General features: G+C 41.4%; 1 non-coding gene across 1 annotated transcript; it reads left to right on the plus strand.

The window, feature by feature from the left end:
• The first annotated feature begins 720 nt into the window (after positions 1–720).
• Positions 721–827, plus strand: LOC128129435 (small nucleolar RNA R71). The gene has a single exon (XR_008227334.1). It is a non-coding gene; the product is annotated as a small nucleolar RNA R71 (small nucleolar RNA).
• Positions 828–21,829: the final 21,002 nt, after the last annotated feature.

Below are 21,829 nucleotides of genomic sequence, written 5' to 3' on the forward strand. Positions count from 1 at the left end.
TGAGATTGGGCTTTTACTTCGGGATTCTTCGGGGACATTTTTTCATGGACTAAAGTGGCTAGTTGACCAAATTGTACTTCAAGGTTATGGATGGAGGCTTGCTGGTTCTTTATCAATGTTTGTTGTTCCATGATAGCGGAATCCGTGGCATCATGTCTCTTTTCCGAAGCCTCCATAAACTTCATCAAAATGGTCTCTAGGTCGGGTTTCTTCTCGATTGGTGGCTGCTCCTTTTGGTAAAAGCCTCGACCTGTCTGCCTATACTTCTCTTCTTTTTGCTTTTTATACTCTTCATATGGCAGCCACTCCTTCTTTGGTTTCCTCCAGTCGTCATCAAACTTATCCCCACTAGAGTAGCACACTTGAGCTATTCTGTTCCCAAACTCATCCATATTGCAGTCCTTGGTCAAGTGTGGACCACTGCATCGCTCGCACCCCACTCTTATAGCATGTATCGACTGGTCCATTTGTGTTATCCAGCGATCCATGTTATTTAGCATGGCCATGACAGCTGCAATGTCTTCAGTTTGGGCCCCTCCACCGCCTTTACTTCCGTCTTGCCTCGGGTTATGGTATTCGCGGGAGTGTTTCGCGAATTCTTCGATGAGCTCCTTGACTTCCCTTGGATTTTTCTTTGTCAACGGTCCTTGAGAATCAAGGAGTTGTCTTGTCATTACATTGACCCCATCATAAAAGATTGACATCTCTTGCTGCACATTTAGGTCATGTTGAGGGCAATTTCTGAGTAAGCCCTTGTACCGCTCCCATGCTTTGTATAGTGACTCCCCCGGTTGTTGCTCAAAGTTGGCTATCGCCTTCTTGAGTTTGGCTATCTTGGATGGCGGGCAGAACTGGTCCAGGAATTGCTCACGCATTTGAGCCCAAGTGGTGATTGTACCTGGTGGGAGTGCTTTTAACCACTCCTTAGCAGCTCCTTTGAAAGTGATGGGAAGCATCCTAAGCAAGACTGTATTTCTGGTGACATTTGGGACATTGAAGTAATCCGCAATGTCGTTGACTTCGTCTAGATGCTTAAAAGCATCCTCATGATCCTTCCCGAAAAATGGGATGTCCTTCAGTGCTATCAATATGTGTCCCTTCAGCTCGAATGTGGCAGTGGCAGGAATTGCGGGTTGGACTAACCCAAGACCCATATCATCTCGTATCCGCTTTTTGTATGCTCCCATGGACATTTCTTCAATCGCTTCCATCTCGTTCCTTGGCTCGTTCTCGGGTTCACTTGTGTGTTCTTCAAATTTTGGCTCGGTATCGCTTTCGGACTCGGTTTGCACGGGTGTGTGATCCAAATGCTCAAGATTGCTCTTGTGCTTCGCTAATGAACTGGACTCTCCTGTCTTCTTTCCCGACTTCCTAGAAAAGGCTGACTTCAATTCTTGCAAGGGCGTCTTTTTCTTGTGAAGTGCAGATTCGGGGTCTTCCAGTGGTGGCACCAAGTGTGTGTTTGAGCTTCTGGTCATGAACTCCTGCAACTTGCTAAACTAAAACGTAAAACTGAACTAAAATAAGAAAAACTAACTACCAACTAAAAAAAAATTTAAAAATTTTGCCTGTCCACGTCGTGGCAAGTATGTGGCCACGTCGTGGACTCTGTGATTAACAAAAAAAAATTTATTTTGCTGAAAAATTAACTTTTTGTGGCTGTGACTCCACAAGAAGGATCGATTAATTTAATGCAAATAAATAAACTAAAAACTAAGCCGTTCCCCGGCAACGGCGCCAAAAACTTGATGTGCACAAAAGTACCCACTAATTTTAATATTTATAACCTAACAAACTTAACTATCTATGCACTTATAGGCAGTGTACCTAGTCAGATTACAGTATAGCTTGGGTAAGTCGGGTGTCGATCACAGGGAACGGTGTTCTAATTAATTTACTTACTATTAAATTAACCTAATTTATTAACAAATTTAATAAAGGGTTTTATCTGATTTTACAAGATCAGATGAACTTAAATCAAATTCAATAAATAAAAACACACTCTTGTTTAGTTTGAATCCACTTCTCCCTTATAGCTAGCTAACAATTACGGATTACTAAGTTGGTTTTCAGTTATATTTGTAATTTAGTTCTATCTTACCAATACTTAACTAGTTCATGTCAAACCATATATGTTCACACATAATTAAACACAGAACTAATTATAGATATAAATATGCTATGTAAGATTTGTTGTATAAACGCAATTATGATCACAATTTACGTTCTCTAGCACAGCTAAACTTTATTTATTCTAATTACTAACTAAGATTAGTCAATCCTAGCTCTAACAATTCAATATTCACTAAATTATTAGGTAAACAGATTCATGCAGTTTAATGGTCACTAAGCTACACAGAACATGTAATTAAGCAATTAGATAAACAAATATTAACATGCTAGGTCATACAAATCAAACACAAGCAAATTTTCACCAACTAAGCTTAATCCATAATCATATAACTATTCATAAGTTCAAAGCTTCATCTAGCTAAACAAGAGTAGCTAGATTCAGCTGCTCATCATAGTAATTAAACTAACACATCTAAAACTAATGAAAGACATGTTCTAAAAATAAACCTTTACTTCTTTTGGTGTTGAAAACCTTCTTCCAGAACCTTTCTTTCGTTCTTATTCGTCTCCTGGAACTCTTTTTCTTCTGCCAAAAGTCTTCCTTTTCGTAATAATCAGAAGAACTTATATAATACTTAAAAACTCGCGCCACGTCGTGGCCAGGTTTCGCCACGTCGTGGGCTTCAAGCAATCTGTATCCTTCAAGGAAATCCTCCGCGTCGCGATGCTTATCTTCTGGAACACCCGTGCCACGTCGTGGGCTTCATCGCCACGTCGTGAATTTAGCTCTTATCGTGAATTTATTATTTTCTTGTCTTCCAAGCCTCCCATGTTCCCCATTTTGTCACCTTTGGTCCCTTTCTTCGAAAATCCTTTGTATTGACTGAAAATAACAATTTAAACTCATAAGTATCATTATTCTAAACATATTATCAATTTATTAATAAAAATGTACTTAAATACTGCCTAAAAATAAGTGTAAATATGGCAATATCACGGACCAATCTCACAGTAGACCCGAAGTGCATGGCTGTTCTGTGATCGGATATGTTATGGCATGTTATGCGTGTATGGTATTTGTCGTTGGTATTTTGGGGATATCTCACTAAGCTTTCGGGCTTACAGTTGTGGTTTCATGTTTTTCAGGTTCTTTAGGAGATCGTGGCAAGGCAAAGGCGTGATCGTACCGCTCCTCATGATTTTGTAGTGTGTGATTCTGGGAACGCGTTAAATGTTTTGTATTGAAAACCCTTTTTGTAAAGAATTAATGGAATCGAGATGTTTTTGAAAAATTTAAAATTGGTTGTATTTTTCGGTCGTTACAAGTTGGTATCAGAGCCTTGGTTTGAGTGAATTGGAGAAACACTCGTGTGACTCCAGTCTCAAATCGAGGAGAGTTTTCAAAAGAGTATTTAAAAATGGTTTTCAAAATGAGTAAAGGAGGACGTGGAGGTACGATCAGCCAGAGCCAATAAGTAACCCCAAAATACCATGCATGTTATTTGTTTTTGAGCTTTGATAGAACAGCATGCTAGTGTTAGGCTAGGGATCTTCAGGATTTCATGATATGTTGCCTGATTTGTGATGCCTGTAGCCTAGGGTCCCTTATGGGAGATTCTCAGTGTTTCTCTAGTGGTGAGGGTTGATCGTTGTTATGCATGTTCTCTAGGGTATTGTGGTAGTACTTCATACAAATGTGGGTAGGTGTGGAAGGTAGTATGGGCCCGTACTACTGAAAGCACAGGACCCATACGCGTATCAGGGAAACCATGATCTCTAGGGTGGGTTGAGAGAGAGTTGGATCCCAGGGTGTGGGAAGAGTCTGAGATTTTGTGTGGTGTTTCTTTTCAGTATGGAGATTCCGAGGCATGATGAGAGTGGATCCGGGTAAGGATCGGGAGCTGGAGAGAGAGTTCCGGGCGAATCGGTGCCGCCCGAGGTTATTGGTCAGATGAGCACGAGCGAGTTGGATGCGAGGATTCGTGAGATCCTGCGTGATGAGATTGCTGAGTTGTTCCGGGCTGAGTTGCCAGAGCTGTTTGGGTCGATTAAGACCGCCATGGTTGAGTATTTTGATGAGCGCTATGCGGCTCTCATTGAGACGGCTGCCGCGGCGGCTACATCAGCTGTAGCAGCGGCAGGGGGAGGAGCTAGTCGGGGTTTTCAGTATCGGGACTTTGATAAGACGAAGCCTCCCACATTCGACGGAGTTCAGGACCCGATTGTTGCTATGAGGTGGTTGTCAGACGTGGAGGGGTGTTTCTTCACGTGTTCATGCCCTGCTGATCATAGGGTGAGGTGTGCTCTGAACCTGTTGAGGCTCGGGGCGAAGCATTGGTGGAGATTGACCACGGGGTCATATTCGGATGCGCAGAGGGATGCGGTTTCGTGGGATCAGTTCAGAGAAATGTTCAGCACCCGTTATGTTCCGCAAGTTGAGAGGGAAAGATTGGCTCAGGAGTTCCTTGAGTTGAAGCAGGATTCGGAGTCGGTGACTGAGATCACCAGGATGTTCACTGAGAGGGCGATGTTTTGCCCAGAGTTCGCTTCGGAGCAGGCCCAGATGTCCCGATACCTGAGCATGCTCAAGAGGGACATCAGACAGTTTGTGTCTGCGCAGAGGTGCGAGACCTTGTTGGAGTTGCAGGAGGCCGCTAGGCGGCGTGAGTTAGAGATTGAGTTGCAGATGCGTGAGTTGAGGCAGGCTCCGGTGCAGTCGCAGCCGGCGCCAAAACAGTCCAAGACCGTTGATGTTAGAGTGGGGGATTTGAGCAGCCACACATGTGGGAAGTGTGGGAAGGGTCACACCGGGGTTTGTAGGACCGGTGGTGCATGCTGCAAGTGCGGAAGGGATGGGCACTATGCGGGGGATTGTCGGCAGTCAGCGCCAGTTCGGGATTTGAGGATTTGCTATCATTGTCATCAGGTTGGACATTTGAGGGCCAACTGTCCACAGTTTGCTGCAGGATCGGTGCAGGCTCCAGCACCGGCCACTTTGAGGATCACGGGTGGAGGTCAGGGTGGAGCAGAGCCCCCGAGGGCTCAGGGTCGTGCTTATCAGCTTGCGGTAGAGGAGGTCAGAGCATTACCGGATGCAGCTGCGGGTATGTTTCCTTCTTGATATCTTGATATCTTGTGATTATTGTGGTGTAATGTTTATGAGCCGGTATTTTGTTTGGTTTTCGTTGTGATATTCGTCGTTTTGCAGGTTGGAGTTTTTGGTTATGGTTTGGGTTTTGGGTTTTCGTTTTGGTATCCGTTGTTCCCTGAGGGTTTGGTATGGTTCTAGTTTGGTGTTTGTGCTGTTATTGGTTATCTTTCGTGAGGGCTATTAGTGGAGATGCGGCATTGGGTTGAATGTCGGGTAGCATCTGCAGTCGTGGAGAGGATAATTGGAGATCGGATTCTTTTTTAGCGGATTGATCAGTGAGGAGATGTGTTTTGCTGAGGGTTGTTTATGATTGTGGGAAGCAGTCAGTGTGTACGTGTACTCTTTGTGTGGATTTTTCTGGAAGGTCGTTAATGGCGACCGGTGGTTGTTGGTCAGTGCTTTAAGTGGGGGAGAATCGGAGAATTCTCCGGGAGATCGATGAGTATTTGAGGGTGCTTAGCTGTTGGGATTCAGCAGTGTTCTGTCAGCCCAGAGTATAGGCTAATTGGAGCGAGTGTCGGGCATGCGGGGCGGGATACAGACCTAGGGCATAGTATTGTGGAGGGCCTGGGAGCAGGCCGGGATCAAGTATGTATGATGGAGTTAGAGTTCGGAACCCCTAGAGGGCTAGAACGGTATGCATGGGAGGAATTCCGAGGGGGGATAGCTCGAAATGTTGATTGATAGTTGAGCGGTCCGGATAGACTAAAGGCCGGAAGGCGTACCAGTCAGACCGAAGGCTCGGAGAATGGTCCAGCCAAACTGAAGGCACTGAGAGCGGTCCAGATTGGCTGAAGGTTCTGAGAGAGTGGTCCAGATGGGCTGAAGGCCTGGTGAGGTGGTCCAGTCATGCTAAAGGCTCTACAGGTATTGTTGGATCAATTTGAGATTGCTGATGGTGTATGTTGCAGTGTGATTGCATTGGAAGGTCTGGCCCCGGGTAGTGATCTTGTTTAGTTGAGGTAGTGCATGGGCTTGAGAGTCCCTGCGAATAGAGTCAGAGTAAGTGTGTTGGATGGATAGCGGACACGCTAAGGGTGGTATAGCGTCGGGCGAGCACCGCGACACTTGTTGGAGTGGCATTATGGCCAAGTGGATTCCTTGGAAAAGGAAGCGAGAGAGGTGTGTAACTCCGAGAGGGAGTGCAAGTTCACGGAAGTGAAAGAGGCAGAGCAGAGTTATGATTAGAGTAATTCGAGTATGGTTTTGAGCAGCGTGTTTGCGGCAGTGGATTAGAAGCTCATCCGGTTTGGGATGTCTGCTGAGGTTGCGGAGGAATTCCGCAGATGTAGAGCCAAGAGACTCGGAGGGGATGCAGGGAGAGAGTCTTGGGCTCTCTGTGTGATTCTGATCAGGGTATTGGATATGTATTAGTGGTTCATCCTGGGGGATGTTGGAGGATATTATCAGTGTGTCAGGTTTTCCCAACCTGAGGGTGTTAGAGCTAGTTCAGCATATGTATGCGGTTGCAAGAGGGGAACTCGTGAGAGTTGCTCTGAGAGCGAGAATGGGTCTTTCCGTCGTCACAGAATGGATGGAGTGGGATTCGGATCGGGGATTCAATGGTTCATGGTTTTCTAACCTTTATGGGTCAGGTGATTGTTAAGATTTCGACCAGAGTTGCATCTTGGGTAATTCTCGGTTATTGAGAGTGAGGATCAGGGGTACAGCCGGTGCCCGACTCGAGATGGTGGTCAGGACACCGTAAGGAAAGAGAAAGTGTGTTTGAGTTTCGATGAGTATGCCTTGAGGGACTTAGCCCGGTTAAGACCAGGTGGCGCACTGTGGAAGTATCTTTGGGATTGAATTGTTGTAGGCTTCGAGGACGAAGCCTAATTTAGGTGGGGGTGAATTGTAACATCCCAAAATAGCAAGAGTAGAGTTGAAGGGCTAAAAGTGTAATTTTGGAAAGAGTGACTCGGCGGGTCCATGGATGGACTCGGCGAGTAGAGTCGCGACTTGGTCGCATGTTATGTAGCCGACTCGGCGAGTCAGCATGATGGACTCGGCGAGTAGGCGCTGAGTGGAGAAAACCCTAATTCTCGGGGTTGAGCCCTATATAAAGATCATTATGTTTTCCTCCTAGCCTCTTTGTTCCCCCTTAAGTTCCAGAAACCCTAAAATCGTGGAGAAGCACCATTGTTGAGCAAATTGGAGCTTGAAGAGGTGGTTGTTAAAGAGATCCCAAAGAAGAAGAGGCTTGGATCAAAGGGCTTTGCAAGGATTCGGGAAAATCTTCTCCTGGAGCTTCCTTTTGAGGTATCTTTCCATTGTTTGAGCTGCTATTGTCTAGATTCTTCATTTTGGGGGTGTTGAGATCATATCCTTTGGATGTATTGGAAGTTTAGAGGCTAGATCTGAGGTTGCTACCTCAGATCTGGGATGGAGAAGAGTTAGAATGCATAAAAGTTCCTGTGTTGAGTGTTTGATGAAGCTATCTTATCCCAAACCTTAGCCCTAATGTGTAATATGCATAGATCTCTTTGGATTCACGTAAAGTTTGCCACTTTACGTGATGGATGAGTTGTAGGAGGCTAGATCTATGTTTTGGAGCAATTGCATGGCCTGGAATGCTTCTGATTGGATTCAGACCGGTGGTACTCGGCGAGTCACATGGGTGTACTCGACGAGTTGCTTGAATATGAGCTGGAACTCGACGAGTTGGAAGAACAACTCGGCGAGTTGGATGAAGATGGCCTGGCACTCGGAGAGTTGTATGAACAACTCGGCGAGTAGGTTGAAGATAGCCTTAGACTCGGCGAGTCTATTCTTGGGCTCGGCGAGTCTTGTCGAAGAGTCCCAATATTTTCTGGTCGAGTCGAGAATCGGCGAGTCAAGGGATGACTCGGTGAGTTGTATGCAAGTGGACTCAGAGTTGTTGAACTCGACGAGTCTCGGGGTGACTCGGTGAGTTAGGTCGCGGATTGAGTGAAGTTTTGATTATGGGAACTCGGCGAGTCATAGGGTTGACTCGGCGAGTAGGGTCAGTCAGGAGTTGACTTTGACCTTGTCCTTGACCAAGGGTTGACCAGTGGTTTCCAGGGGCATTTTGGTAATTGTTGATTGTTGTTTTGAGTTCAGTGCATTGGCGGTTGTCCAGTGGTAGAGATCGTATCAGTGATCGGAGCAGTTCGGGTTATCTGTTCAATTAGGCAGTTTCGAGGTGAGTTATCCTCACTATATCAACAGGGTCTAAGGCACCAAGGTCGGCCCTTATCGGATTGAGATCCGGGTAGTTGTTGTTATGTTGTTGCTATGATATGTTGCATCCTGAGAGTTAGGATGGTATATGTTAGAGACCTGTTTGAGATCGGTACCCTGAGAGATAGGGAGATGGTATGCTAGTGACCTGTTAGGTCGGTATCCTGATTAGGATGATGATATGCTATGTGATATGTTTTATCTGCTTGTTGACTGTGAATTGCTATATGATTGTATGTATATGTGCACATGGTTGTTCGCACTGGAGTTGGGTTGAGACGGGTCCTACTGCGTGCTGTAGGCCAAGATACCCAGGGCGGACCGGTTGTCCCGAAGGCCCAGCGAGCGGTCCGGATAGGCTGTAGGCCCCAAAAGGGCGGACCAGACGTACTCAACCATATCATCACTCCTCAATCTGCTCCGATGTATGGTACTCAACCATAACATCACTCTTCAATCTGCTCTGATGTATGGTACTCGAACCATACATCACTCCTTAATGCGCTCATTAGAATCTTCAGAATACTCCCTGTATCAAGTATGGGTCCTCTGCTTTCAGTAGTACGGGCCCATACTACCTTCCACATCTACCCATACTTTCCACACGGACTATCCCGGAGCTCCTAAGTAGCTGCTCGACCTTCTCGTTCACCAATTCCATCGCGCGCTCGCTCCCCAGCGAAATTCTCTACCCTGCCAGTGCACTCATCTGGCTAAGGTTACTCCCTAGGCTCTTCTTAGATTCCCACACTTCTCTGCCATCAGCTGCTGAAGAGCTCCTAATGATGCCAGCCATCTACCTCCTGAATATCGTCATATTCGCTTGGTAGCTGACTCCCATCATCGAGAGTTCCACAAAGCACGAAGCAAGCAGCATTCGAGCATCGAAGAATATATATGACTCACTCTGGGTGATAACTCCGCTTGCTCTGCTCATCCTCGGAAGTACCACCGAACTCTGCAACTCTTCCCCTCGCGGGCTCTAACTATTCTTTCTCCAAGTACTACAGTACTCATCTAGGTATCTTCCCTAGATTACTCCACTACTCAAATCCCCTAAAGGATTCCAATCAAATATTCTCACTCATCACATACTCAAAAGCACAACGCATATCACAGCAATTCCTAGGCTAAGGCATCACAAATCAGGCCACTCTACTCCTAATATATGGAATACCTAGCCTGTCTCTAGCATGCAATAATATCTCATAAAGTGCATCATAAATATCTCATAACACAAAAGTAAGGGTATTTTGGGAAATCACCGTTCGGGCTCTGGCTGATTGTACACACTGTTCTTTCTCGTTTTCTCTTTGAACTCTTATTCGCTTTAGAAAATTATTTCTTTGAAAACTTTTCTTACTTCCTCAGTTTGAGTCCAGAATTACCCGAAGGCGCATCCGAATCCCTCAAACCAAGGCTCTGATACCAACTTGTAACACCGTAAATTTCAAGACAAAATTTTCATTTTAAATAATCATTTTATTCTTAGAACACTTGTAAAAAAATCTCATTCATAATCAAATTACAAAACATAGCTCCATTTTCACTTGCATAGAAAACCAGGATCCTCCAAAATATGACTCTTGCTCTGGTGTGTACAATCAAGCCGGTGCCGTACCGTGATATTGAAAGAAACCTGAAAACATCATAACACAAAACACTGTAAGCACGAAGCTTAGTGAGTTCCCCAAAATACCACACACATAACACATATAAGCCACTCGAGGCTATAACTCTATGGGTCCGTGCCCCCAAACTCTGTGAACCCTCAGGTTCTAACTCTGTGAACCTTCCGGTTCTAACTCTAGGAACCCTTCGGTTCCAACTCTGCAACCATGCACAGCATAAATCACATAGGAATAATGCAGTACAACACATAACATACATAGCATACAAATACTCTGTCACATAACTCTGGTTACCTACTCAAGGTAAAGTATAGTGAGAAGACTCACCTGGCAAGCAAAAAGCAGATATCTCCATACTCGGATCTCGAACTCGCCACCGCCTAACACGTAAGGCAAAACTCTCATGACTATAACTCTCGAGACTAGAATCAATCCTCTCAATGCACCCTCTTAAGGGTAAAAGACTATTTTACCCCTCTCTTGGCCCAAAGGCCACATCGCTGACCAAACCCTAAAAGTCAACGGTCAACCCTTGGTCAAAATCAAAGTCCTCAGTCAAGGTCAACCCCTGACTGACCCTACTCGCCGAGTCAACTCTATGACTCGCCGAGTTTCTACAATCAGATCTTCACTCAATCTGCGACCTAACTCGCCGAGTCACTCCGAGACTCGCCGAGTCCAACAACTCTGAGTCCACTCGCACACAACTCACCGAGTCATCCCTAGATTCACCGATTCTCGACTCAACCAGGGAATATCGGGACTCTTCGACAAGACTCATCGAGTCCAAGAACAGACTCGCCGAGTCCAAGACTATCATCAACCTACTCGTCGAGTTGTTCATACAACTCGCCGAGTTCCAGGCCATCTTCAACCAACTCGTCGAGTATACCCATGTGACTCGCCGAGTACCACCGGTCTGAATCCATTCGGAAGCATTCCAGGCCATGCAATTGCTCCAAAACATAGATCTAGCCTCCTACCACTCATCCATCACGTAAAGTGGCAAACTTTACGTGAATCCAAAGAGATCTAGGCCATTTGCACATTGGGCTAGGGTTTGGGACATGAAAGCTTCACTAAACACTCCAACACAGGGACTTTCATGCTCTCTGATTCTTCTCCCTTCTAGATCTGAGGTAGCAACCTCAGATCTAACCTCTAGACTTCCCATTACATCCATAGACAAGTTCCCACAAACCCCAAAATGAAGAAACACATAATAACAACCCAAGAACGAGATATTACCTCCAAGAGATGCCCCAACTGCAATGTAATTCGAATCCAAGCAAAGCCCCTTGCTCCAAGCCTTCAATCTCCCAAAATTCCTTCAACAATTACTTCTCCAAGCTCCAATCCACTCAACAATGGTGCTTCTCCGCGATTTAGGGTTTTATGGGGCTCAAGGGGTGATAAGGAGGCTGGGAGGAAAACATAATGTTCTTTATATAGGGCTCAACCCCGAGAATTAGGGTTTTCTCCAATCAGCGCCTACTCGTCGAGTCCTCCTCACTGACTCGCCGAGTCGGCTACTTAGCACGCGACCCAGTCGCGACTCTACTCGCCGAGTCCATCCATGGACTCGCCGAGTCACTCTTTCACAACTTACTCTTTTAGCCCTTCAACTCTACTCTTGATATTTCGGGATGTTACAGTATAGTGAGTTCGTAAGAGAGTACTATACGATAAACTGCGACGTGACCCTTATAGATCACACCCATATGCTTATTGCTGCTGAATCAGCAATGGTTTGGCGCAATAGGAAAGCAAAGTTGATTGGTGAATCTGCCTTCAAGACCTTTATGGATATAGACAATGGCAACGAAAGACATGCTATGATCGAAAAGTTTGATCATAAGAGAAAGGCAATGCCTGAAGTAGTTCCATGTTCTATTCCAAAAGAGTCAATTTGCTTTTATTGCCAAGAGAAGGGGAATTGGAGACGAAGCTACCCTATTTACCTAAGAGATCTAAGAGATGGGAGATTCAAAACGTATGGCTTTGCTTTAGGTAAAATCCATTGACTAACTCTTTTAAGCTTCTATTCTAGATTCTTAATACATAATGTGATAAGATTACAATTGATGTTTTGTAGGATCAAAGAAAAGAAAGGAAGCTTAAGGGAAGAAGTGAGCAAAATCTAACCGTGAAGGAATGGATTTCGATCGCATTTCTCAAAGATTAGATTCTTGAGCTACTACTTAAAGTTAGAATTAGATTGCTAAGAAAGATGTATTAGCATAAGTTTTTCAATGAGTTGCATTGTAAGGACAAATTTTTTCCGTAATAAAATAAATTTTGATTTTAAATTTTATTTATTTATCCTTACAATGGCGTGTATGAAAAATTGATGTTAAAATGTTTCTATTATTAGCAATAATGAATTTGGTTCTTATTATGTTATTTATGGAAAGTCGAGAATTTACCAAATAGGGAGAGTTTATCATCGCCCAAGTTTCAATTGGACAGAAACTTGGAATCATGCAACTTGATTGCACGATGAATGAGAAATTTCGTATTTGGAAATTAGACCAATTTGTTGACAAAGTGTCAAGTGAAGGACTAGGAGATCGAGTACATAAAGTTGCGTATTGATCAAGTCCACCATAAGAGTAACAAAGATATTCGTCATGATTTACTAAAGGCTTAGTAAATATGATTATACTTACAAGATTAAGTGTAATTCTGAATTGATTAAAGGGTTTAGATCAATAACAGAACGAATAAGAAGAATCAAGTAGGCAGAAAGATAAAAGTTTCTCCATTCTAAGAAGAAGGGAGAATACCTTTTATGCTTTATGATAGGTCTTAATGATTAAGAACCATATCTCAATTGATCCTTTAAATGAGTCTTAGTACAATTGTATGTTTAAGAAAAGGAATCAAGAATTGAAGAAATGGTTAAATCAAAAACTCAATCATACTTCGTTCCAAAAACAAGTCTTAGAGTTAAGATTGTGACAATGAGTGACAAGTATTAAGAAGGTTTATAACATTCATCAATTGTGGAAAGTTGTGATGTCTTGGATAAGACAAAGACCAACTAGGACCAAAGTTATGAAGTGTTTTGTCTTGATAAAAGCTACACTAACTCTTGAATATTTATTTTTCAAGAAATGTTTTGACAAGAGAATCTTATATGTCAAGGAGTCAGTGGGAGTCTTAATGGTCTTGAAAGGTTTCAAGAACAAATCAAATAAACCTTATCGATCATCACTACAACACGAGTTGAGGTTTACAACCTATCGTGTTGACATCATTTTGTTTCTGTGCCAATCCAATCGAGTTAATTATGCATGTGAGTTCTATGAGTTCTCATTTTGAACGCATAAAAGGCAAAGCACCTTAATCAATGAAAGGTACATTGATAGGAAAGGGTGAGTTGCTTAACTACTTGGAAGACATGGTGGGCAGCTGTGCTACCATAAGGCAAGAAATCAAGATTAAGAAAGTTCGGTCCATATGAGTTTGAATTTGTCATAAACTTTAGTTTTAACAAATTCACATGGATAGGAACACATACACCGTTTAAATCTAAGTGTCATAAGATTTCCTCTTTCATGAAAATGATTGTGAGGAAATGCTTTCACTAAGAGAGATTTTAAGAAGATAGTGATTGTAAAATTGCATTCTCGATTTCGATTATGGTTACGGTATCCCTTTCCATGATTTGAATTGTGAGGTTTGACAATTAGTCTTAATTGTTTAGACACACATATAAACTATCTAAGGCAAAGGTGTATAAGTTCAAGAAGCATTGATAAAAGATTATCAAAGCATTATGTATTAGAAACATGAACTTAAGAAATTCAATAAGCATTGTTTTTCTGAAAGTTAAGATGTTTATGAATACATGTCGAAGCTAGTGGGAGCATAAGTGTTATGTTTTATAATAATCATCATGATAGTGGGAGCATAAAAGTTATGATTGTATGATTATTAAGGCACGTATTCCAAGTTAGCAATATTAATTATAGAAAACAAGAGTCATACTTTACAAAGTTGTAAGAGTTGAAAGGTTGTTTTGCTATAATTAAGGGAGAGAATATTATGCTTCATTTCAAGTCTAAAGGCTTAGGTTGTGGAATGTTAATAACTTAGTCAAAGAAACATAGTGTGTTCTTAAAATTTCGATTATGATTACGGCATTCCTCTTCACAATTCGAATTTTTGAGAACATAGCAAATAAAACATTATGCGTCGGGTCCCATACGCTTCGGGTATAGGATCGATTGCAAATGCTTTAATGTTTGACCATTCTAAATTTGTCTCCCACTTGGATAAGTCTAACAACTATTCTGCATATGACTTCAGATCCTGATCTGCAATCGTAGCTTTCCAAAGCCACTGTCAACTCTGATCCTATCAGATACGCGTGTCCATAGATAAGGGATCATATATTCCTCCATTCTAGATATCGTATGAGATATGATTTCTAATCATTCTCTTTATACTACTTCTCGATTTCTGATTTATGACGACTGACTAATTGAACAAATAAAATTAGCCCAAGCCCGGCCGAGCATTTACGTTTGTCATTACTAAATCATCGAGGGGCCCAAAAATCTCGCTTTTATCCTACTTTGGATAAAAGGAACGGATAAACTTTGATACAATGCTTGCTTGCACTCACTCACCGAATCACACACAACAATATGTTTTATAACACCAAGTTACTAGTGCGTTTACATATTATCAATGTGCAACCGATTTGCAAGATACAACTCACACATCTCGGTTTCAAGAATATAAGATGTTATCGTCTCACCAATCACTCGTGATACAATTCATGGAGTGATCCAAGTGAGCATGGGTTTAATCCAATGCTCAAATTCATATTCATAAGCACTCATGAACGTTGCAGCAAACATTTGCTTATGTCTAATGCTCTTTAGACAATCCACACACCAATTCACTTCAAGTCTAAAGGCTTAGGCTCATACAAACCCTAATGCTTGGATCTAGGTTTCTCTATTGTACATGCTTTGAATCCAAGACTATAAACCCTAATTCTAGCATACAAGTAATCATATTAGATATTAGAATAGGTTTATAATATTACCTTGATTGTTATGTAGCAATAACAATCCAAATTCCTCCTTCAATTGACTTTGGAAGGCTTAGAGTCACAAGTGTCACTCCTCTAATGGCTCACAAACACCATAAGCAAGAGGATGAAGAGGAGAGAGGATGGAGGCTGCCCAAAACGTGTTCTAACCCTAGAAGAGATGTTCCCCATGTTTTTGAGCCTTAAGGGTTCTATATATAGTGAGGCTATTAGGGTTATCTAACAAGGAAACCCTAATTTGGTTGCTTAAGCCCTAAGCAACCCATAGACTCCTTTAATCAAGCCCTTGGACGATTTCCTTATGGGCTTCCCATAAGAATTCGTCCACCTCTTGATTCAAGACAATCCATGACCCAAATTACAATTATCTTATAATTACAATTCCAGTCCCCTAAGTTTAATTAATCTCTTTTAGTCACAAAACTAATTACCAATTAATTATTGACTAATATTAATTAAACAATATGATTTCTCCTTTAATATATTATTCTCATAATATATTAATAAATCATATTTAATCCTTTCTCTCCATAATTCATCCTATCAAGTTGCTTTGGTGAAGGCAACCCAAAAGGACCATGCACCATCGGGTCAAGTACATACCAAAATAGTTATGGACTTAGACACTAATCTAACACTAACCGCTACCCGCTTCCAGCTAACAGCTACTTTTGCCAAACACGTCCTTTCTCTTTTCACTTCCTCCAACGAACGATTATTGTTTTAAATTTAAGACAAAATTGCAAAAATGGTCCCTGTGGTATCCATTTTTTCCGATGTTTAGTCCAAACTTCGACTTTTTTGGCTTCATGGTCCTTTTGGCAATGTTTCTATGTAGTTTTAGTCCCTCTGAAAACTGAAATGACTGTAATACCCTTATGTATTTATTTTTTATTTTTCTTTCATTCTTTATCCATTTAAATAATTAAAAAATAATAAATCTCTCTCTCTCCCTCCCTCCCTCCCTCCATCTCTCTCTCTCTCTCTCTCTCTCTCTCTCTGTAACATCCCAAAATTTAAGACCAAAAATTTCATTTTTAAATAAGTTATTATAAAACTAACAGTATAAGAAACATCAATAATATCATGTCATGTCAAGACCAAAGTAGAAATAATCAAAACATGTTATCATAACCAATATCAGAGTGTAATCCCAAAGATCTCATGTGCGGAAAAACCATAGTGTGATGCGTTGCGATCGAGTCGGCTCCTTTCCTTTGAAAAGGAAGTACCTAAAACCAAAATTGAAAACTATAAGCACGAAGCTTAGTGAGTTCCCCCATCATATCACATATCATATAATCACATAGCATACATACTGTCGAGCAATTCTAGGGTGCCCAACCTACCCATGTCAAGCCATTCTGAGGTGCTAACTACCCGTGTCAAGCCATTCTAGGGTGCTAACTACCCATGTCAGGCCATTATGGGGTGCCTGCCTACCCTCCAGTCTATCCCACCCGGTCACGGGGACTATTTCACCCCCTACTACTATCACATAATAACATATCATAAACATGATGTCAGACATATCTGGGGTGTCCGACGTACCCTTCGGTCCTAACAACCGATCGAGGGACTATTCCCCTCCTACTACCACTATCACATAGAACATGATATACCGGCACATAGAACACATCAAGTAATAGTAAACCAGACAATTATCACAAAGACAATCATCTCAACTGTAATCAACTACTAGTGGGTCGCCATTGGTGCCTTAGACCCACTTCTACTAGAAGGTAATTCACCTTACACTGTTGAAGTCCCGTAGACCTAACCCCAGCTGCTGGATGGCAGGTTCCCGAACTGTCAATATCAAACATCACCCAATTAATAAATTGGGTTCCAACACATGTCCATAAGTCCATGTTGGGGGTAAAAGACTGCTTTACCCCTATCTTGGCTTGATTCAAGCCCAAGGCCCAATCCAAAGGCCCAAAAGTCAACTATGGGTCAAAGCCCAACACATGGCCCAATTTTCCAAATTAGGCCCAAACCTTTATAAGGTCTTACCATAAGGCCACCATTTGGTCCAGTCCAATATTCAACATTCTAATGGCCCAATATCATATAATCCTAAAGGACCAAACTATGGCCCAATTTTCCAAATTGGGCCCAACTCCTCATATGGGCCTTACCTCAAAGCCCATTAATTATTCTAGTCTATTTGCTTGATCTTGGATGGCCCATTAATAACCCAATCATCAAGGCCCATAAGGAAGGCCCAACAATAAACCCAAGTGAAATTAGGGTTTCACATAAAATGACGATTAAGGTTAAGTGTTTCTCACTTAACCCATTAAGAACTTAATCCATTAAGTCCATCACTCTTCTAAATAAATCATATGATGTGATTGGGCTTAATACACACTTCCATTCTAATGGCCCAAATGTGGGTCCCGATAAGTCCAAGCCCATAAATCCAATATTAGGGTTTTCTAAACACTAATTAGGGTTTCTAATCCCATCTTAGCCCAATAGGCCCAAAACCAAGTCCTTAAGCCCATTAGGGTTTTCCTTAGGTCAATTAGGGTTTATTACACCCATTAGTCACATGTTTGGGCTTTTGGGTCCATTAGGGCTTCATTAGGCCCATTAGGGTTTAGTCCTTTTTCCAAACACCCAACAAGGAATCCCAACACAACTAAGCACACTGCCACCCGACACGGCGGCCGGTGGCGGCAGGAGGCGGCAGCCATCACCTCACGGTAGTGGTTATGGATTTTCTATTATTATTTATATACCGTGTACAATTTACAACCCAATTCGAATGGCACACGCACACACTAATCTAATAAAACACACACACTCACACAACCACCTTGTGGTGGCCGGCGGTGGCTCACGGTGGTGGTAGTGGTTGATTTTGATTTTCCGACTAGTCAAAACCAATCTAACAAAAGAAATACAGCCACACACACTACAATAAACACACATTACACCCTTTGTCGGGAATAATAACACAGCCACCCACCTGTGGCGTTTGGCGGCGGCAGAATCCCCGAATAGGCGGCGGCTTTTGCGATCACAGCCACCATCGTGAATCATGGAGGGGAAGGCGGAACACGTCAACACTACACTGAATCATGGAGGGGAAGGCGGCGACGTCGGAACTTGCTACAGTGGCGACGGTCACGACGTTCGCAGCAGGCGACGGAGAATGGTGGCCGAACAAAAGAAGACGCGAGAGGGTGGCGGCCTCCACCGAGAATGATAATAGCGACGCAACAGATGAGTTCCTTCCGATCCCTCGCTGCTACGACGTCTAAGGGAGGTTTCCGCCTTCAATGGGATGGCACAACGGCGACTTGGTAGCCGAAGAAGCCAAAAAGGGTGGCGGCCGATAATGGAGGAAAGGAGAGTGGCGAATGCTCATAATTTTAGGGTTAGGGTTAGTACGGTGAGGGTGGTGGGTCTTTAAACCCCGACCATTCTAAAACTTTGGCATATTTACAATTCCGGTTCCTCCCCATAGGATCCTTTCAAATTAATCCTCAAACTTACCTTTTAGCCCTCCACTTAGAAAAGCTTTTGCAAAACAAATCCAAAAATTACCTTTTTAACCCCAAAATCTCAATTATGACATATTTAGACCTTCCTCCTCTTTTCCTTTCAAATGACATCCAAATTTACTCAAATAGTCCCTCCTCTATGAAATAATTTCAATATAAGTCCAAAAACTACAAAACAAGCCCAATTGAATATCTTTTAGACATATTATCAAATATTCTTTCCAGTACGAATCCCGAAAGCATTCTTTAGACCTCCAAAACAAATTATAATGCCAATTACACACTTTTTCACTAAATTATTTATTTAAATATATTCATATGCCGGAATAAAATGATATTTAAAACTGGAGATGAGCAAACGACCCGTGGGACCGGACCGGACCGGACCGGACCAGAAAAAAACCGGGACCGGACCCGGACCGAACCGGATTATCATATTAATGAGCCGGTTTTCGGGTTTAATTTTTATCAATAATCGGGTTTCGGGTTTGGACCGGACCGTACCCGAATTAAAGGATTTAACCCAGATCGGACCGGAAAACCAAAAATTATTTTCTTTTTTTTTTTATCGACAAACATTAAGCGAGAATTACCAAAATAAAGAAAATGTTGTCCGATTGAATTGATTCGGCATTTCTTGTGGATCACATGTCAGATTTTTTTGGTTTCGGCCTCACTTGATCATATTATGGTGTCGATTTTTTTTCTCGAAAAATCAAAAGTTATTTCCTACTACATTTTTTTAATAAAAATAGTGCAGTTTTTTTTTAAATAATGCAGTATTTTTTAATAAAAACAATGTTGTTAAGTGTAATTTTTTTATAAAAATAGTGCAACTTTTTTATATAAAAATAAGGATGTTAAGTGCAAATTTTTTATATATAAATAGTGTAGGTTTTTTTTAATAAAATAGTGTGACTTTTTACTAACGTTTTTATGTGTTTGCATACACCTCATTTGCACATATTCTAATTATAGTCTCGCATCGTACCATTATATTCATCATCTTTTATGTATTTTTTAGTTGAATTGTGCAAACAACAAAGATACGAATGATGGATGTTACCTAATAAGATTATAATTTGAAATACTATGCTAGAGAGTGACATGACAAACAAAATATGAACCGTAAACAACAAACATACGAAACCTAGTTTGGTATAGGATTGGACCGAAACCGTAAACAACACTACTAAAGTCTAATTCGGTCCAAAACCCGAAACCCGGTTTAGTACTCGGAACCGGACAGGACCAAAGCCGGACCCAATACACCAAAAAACGGTCCGGTTTTCGGGTAAGACAATTCACGATTTTCGGTCTTCGGTCTTCGGGTTTTCGGTCTTTGGGCTGGTCCAGTCCGGGTTTGGCCCGTTGCTCATCCCTATTTAAAACGTATCTTCATATTTTAAGGTTTGTCTTGGAAACGGGGTGTTACTCTCTCTCTCTCTCTCAACCTGCAACAAAACATAAAAACATATACTAAAAATCACAAGATACAAACATACCCACTAACATGAAAAACCACATGAGAAACATGCTAAAATAACTAACATGAGAAACAGGAAAAGAGATTACTACATTTGATCACTGATTAGTAATTTCAGTTTTCAGTATTTCGGATTGAATGAAAGAAAAATAAAAAATAAATATGTAAAGGTATTACAGTAATTTCAGTTTTAGAGGGACTAAAATCATATAGAAACATGACCAAAAGGACCATGAAGCCAACAAAACCAAGGTTTGGACTAAACCTCAGAAAAAATACATACCATAGGGACCATTTTTGTAGTTTTGTCTAAATTTAAATTTAAATTTTTTATTTTTTACAACTATAAATATTACGTCTTTTACTCTACTTTTCACACAACTTTCCTCAACTTCTAGCATTATTTTAACTTTCATTTACCAAAATGAATTCAAACAACCCTTCCACCAATCTCACCCCAAGATCCGACCGAAACAAATCACATGAAGGGGTTCAACAAGACCAATTCAAATTGTTTCTCATTTCGATCCACCAATTTACCGACTAAAACTAGATGCTTTGGTTTTTTCACCCTCATCACATCTCCAACAATTTCATTATCCAAATGTACCATAATATTACTTTATTTCAACTGTAAGCCCAACCTAATTTCTCAATTTTTTCCGCTCTTCCGAATATGTTCTGGATAGCCAACCCCATCCAAGCCAAAAATCAAGTTTGTTCAGTAAACACAACCAAAATCACCTAACCCAAAGCCAACCCTCATCTATAAATTTCTTATTTATTTATTTATTTATTTAATTGTAATTGTTAATTATGTAATGTTTTATAATATTGATTTAATGAAATATTCATATTTATTATTAAATATTTACATAATTATGAACTTATAATTTTATATATTTAATTCAAAAAAAAAAGTAACGGGAAATGAGAGATGACCATCTCATAGTGGTGAGATGGAGAGGGGATGAGGGATGATGTGACAATGAGTAAGGAAAAAGTAAAAGGTGGTGATAGGATGCAATGCTTGAACCATCACGTATGTACCCTTTCAAAGGGTTTGCAAGACCTAACATGCCATGAAGGCCTTCTAAAATCTTAGCACAAAAAATTCAACATTTGCGAGATAGAAACTCATACATCCATAAGAGGTCCCGAACACCAAACATCGACGAAAAATGGGAAAACTCCCTTTTGGCTACCCATTTCACCTAAATCAATTTTTATATTAAAAACTAAAAACAATAAAGAAAATACATAAAATAGAGCCAACCAATCACATGAGGAGAGAGAGGGTTGTGTACCCTCCCCTCACCCTTTCCCCGCATTGCCTAAACCACACCCCAGGGTAGTGTAGTAGGGTGCGGTTCCGATTCCCCTCACCCTTTCCCGCACCACACCTTCGAGCCTAAGAACTAATTTGAGTGGTACATGCTAGGGAGGGACTCAAGCATTAGAATCGTCTTTCTAACACCAATCAAAATATAATTTTGAAATCAAATCGCGATTTCATAATTGTTCGATGCAAAAATCAAACGTCAGTAAGTAAAATAGGGATGTGTTTTTCCTTGAGAGATTAAATTTATGGATTCAATGCTTCTCTTTACCACAAATCTGATTTCACCTTTGAATTTCTCTAATGTATCACTTCAAACCTCCTAACATGATTATCATGTCTCAACTTTCTATTTTCACATCTTC

The sequence above is a fragment of the Lactuca sativa genome, chromosome 9 (genome assembly GCF_002870075.4).
Source record: "Lactuca sativa cultivar Salinas chromosome 9, Lsat_Salinas_v11, whole genome shotgun sequence".
NCBI lineage: Eukaryota > Viridiplantae > Streptophyta > Magnoliopsida > Asterales > Asteraceae > Lactuca > Lactuca sativa.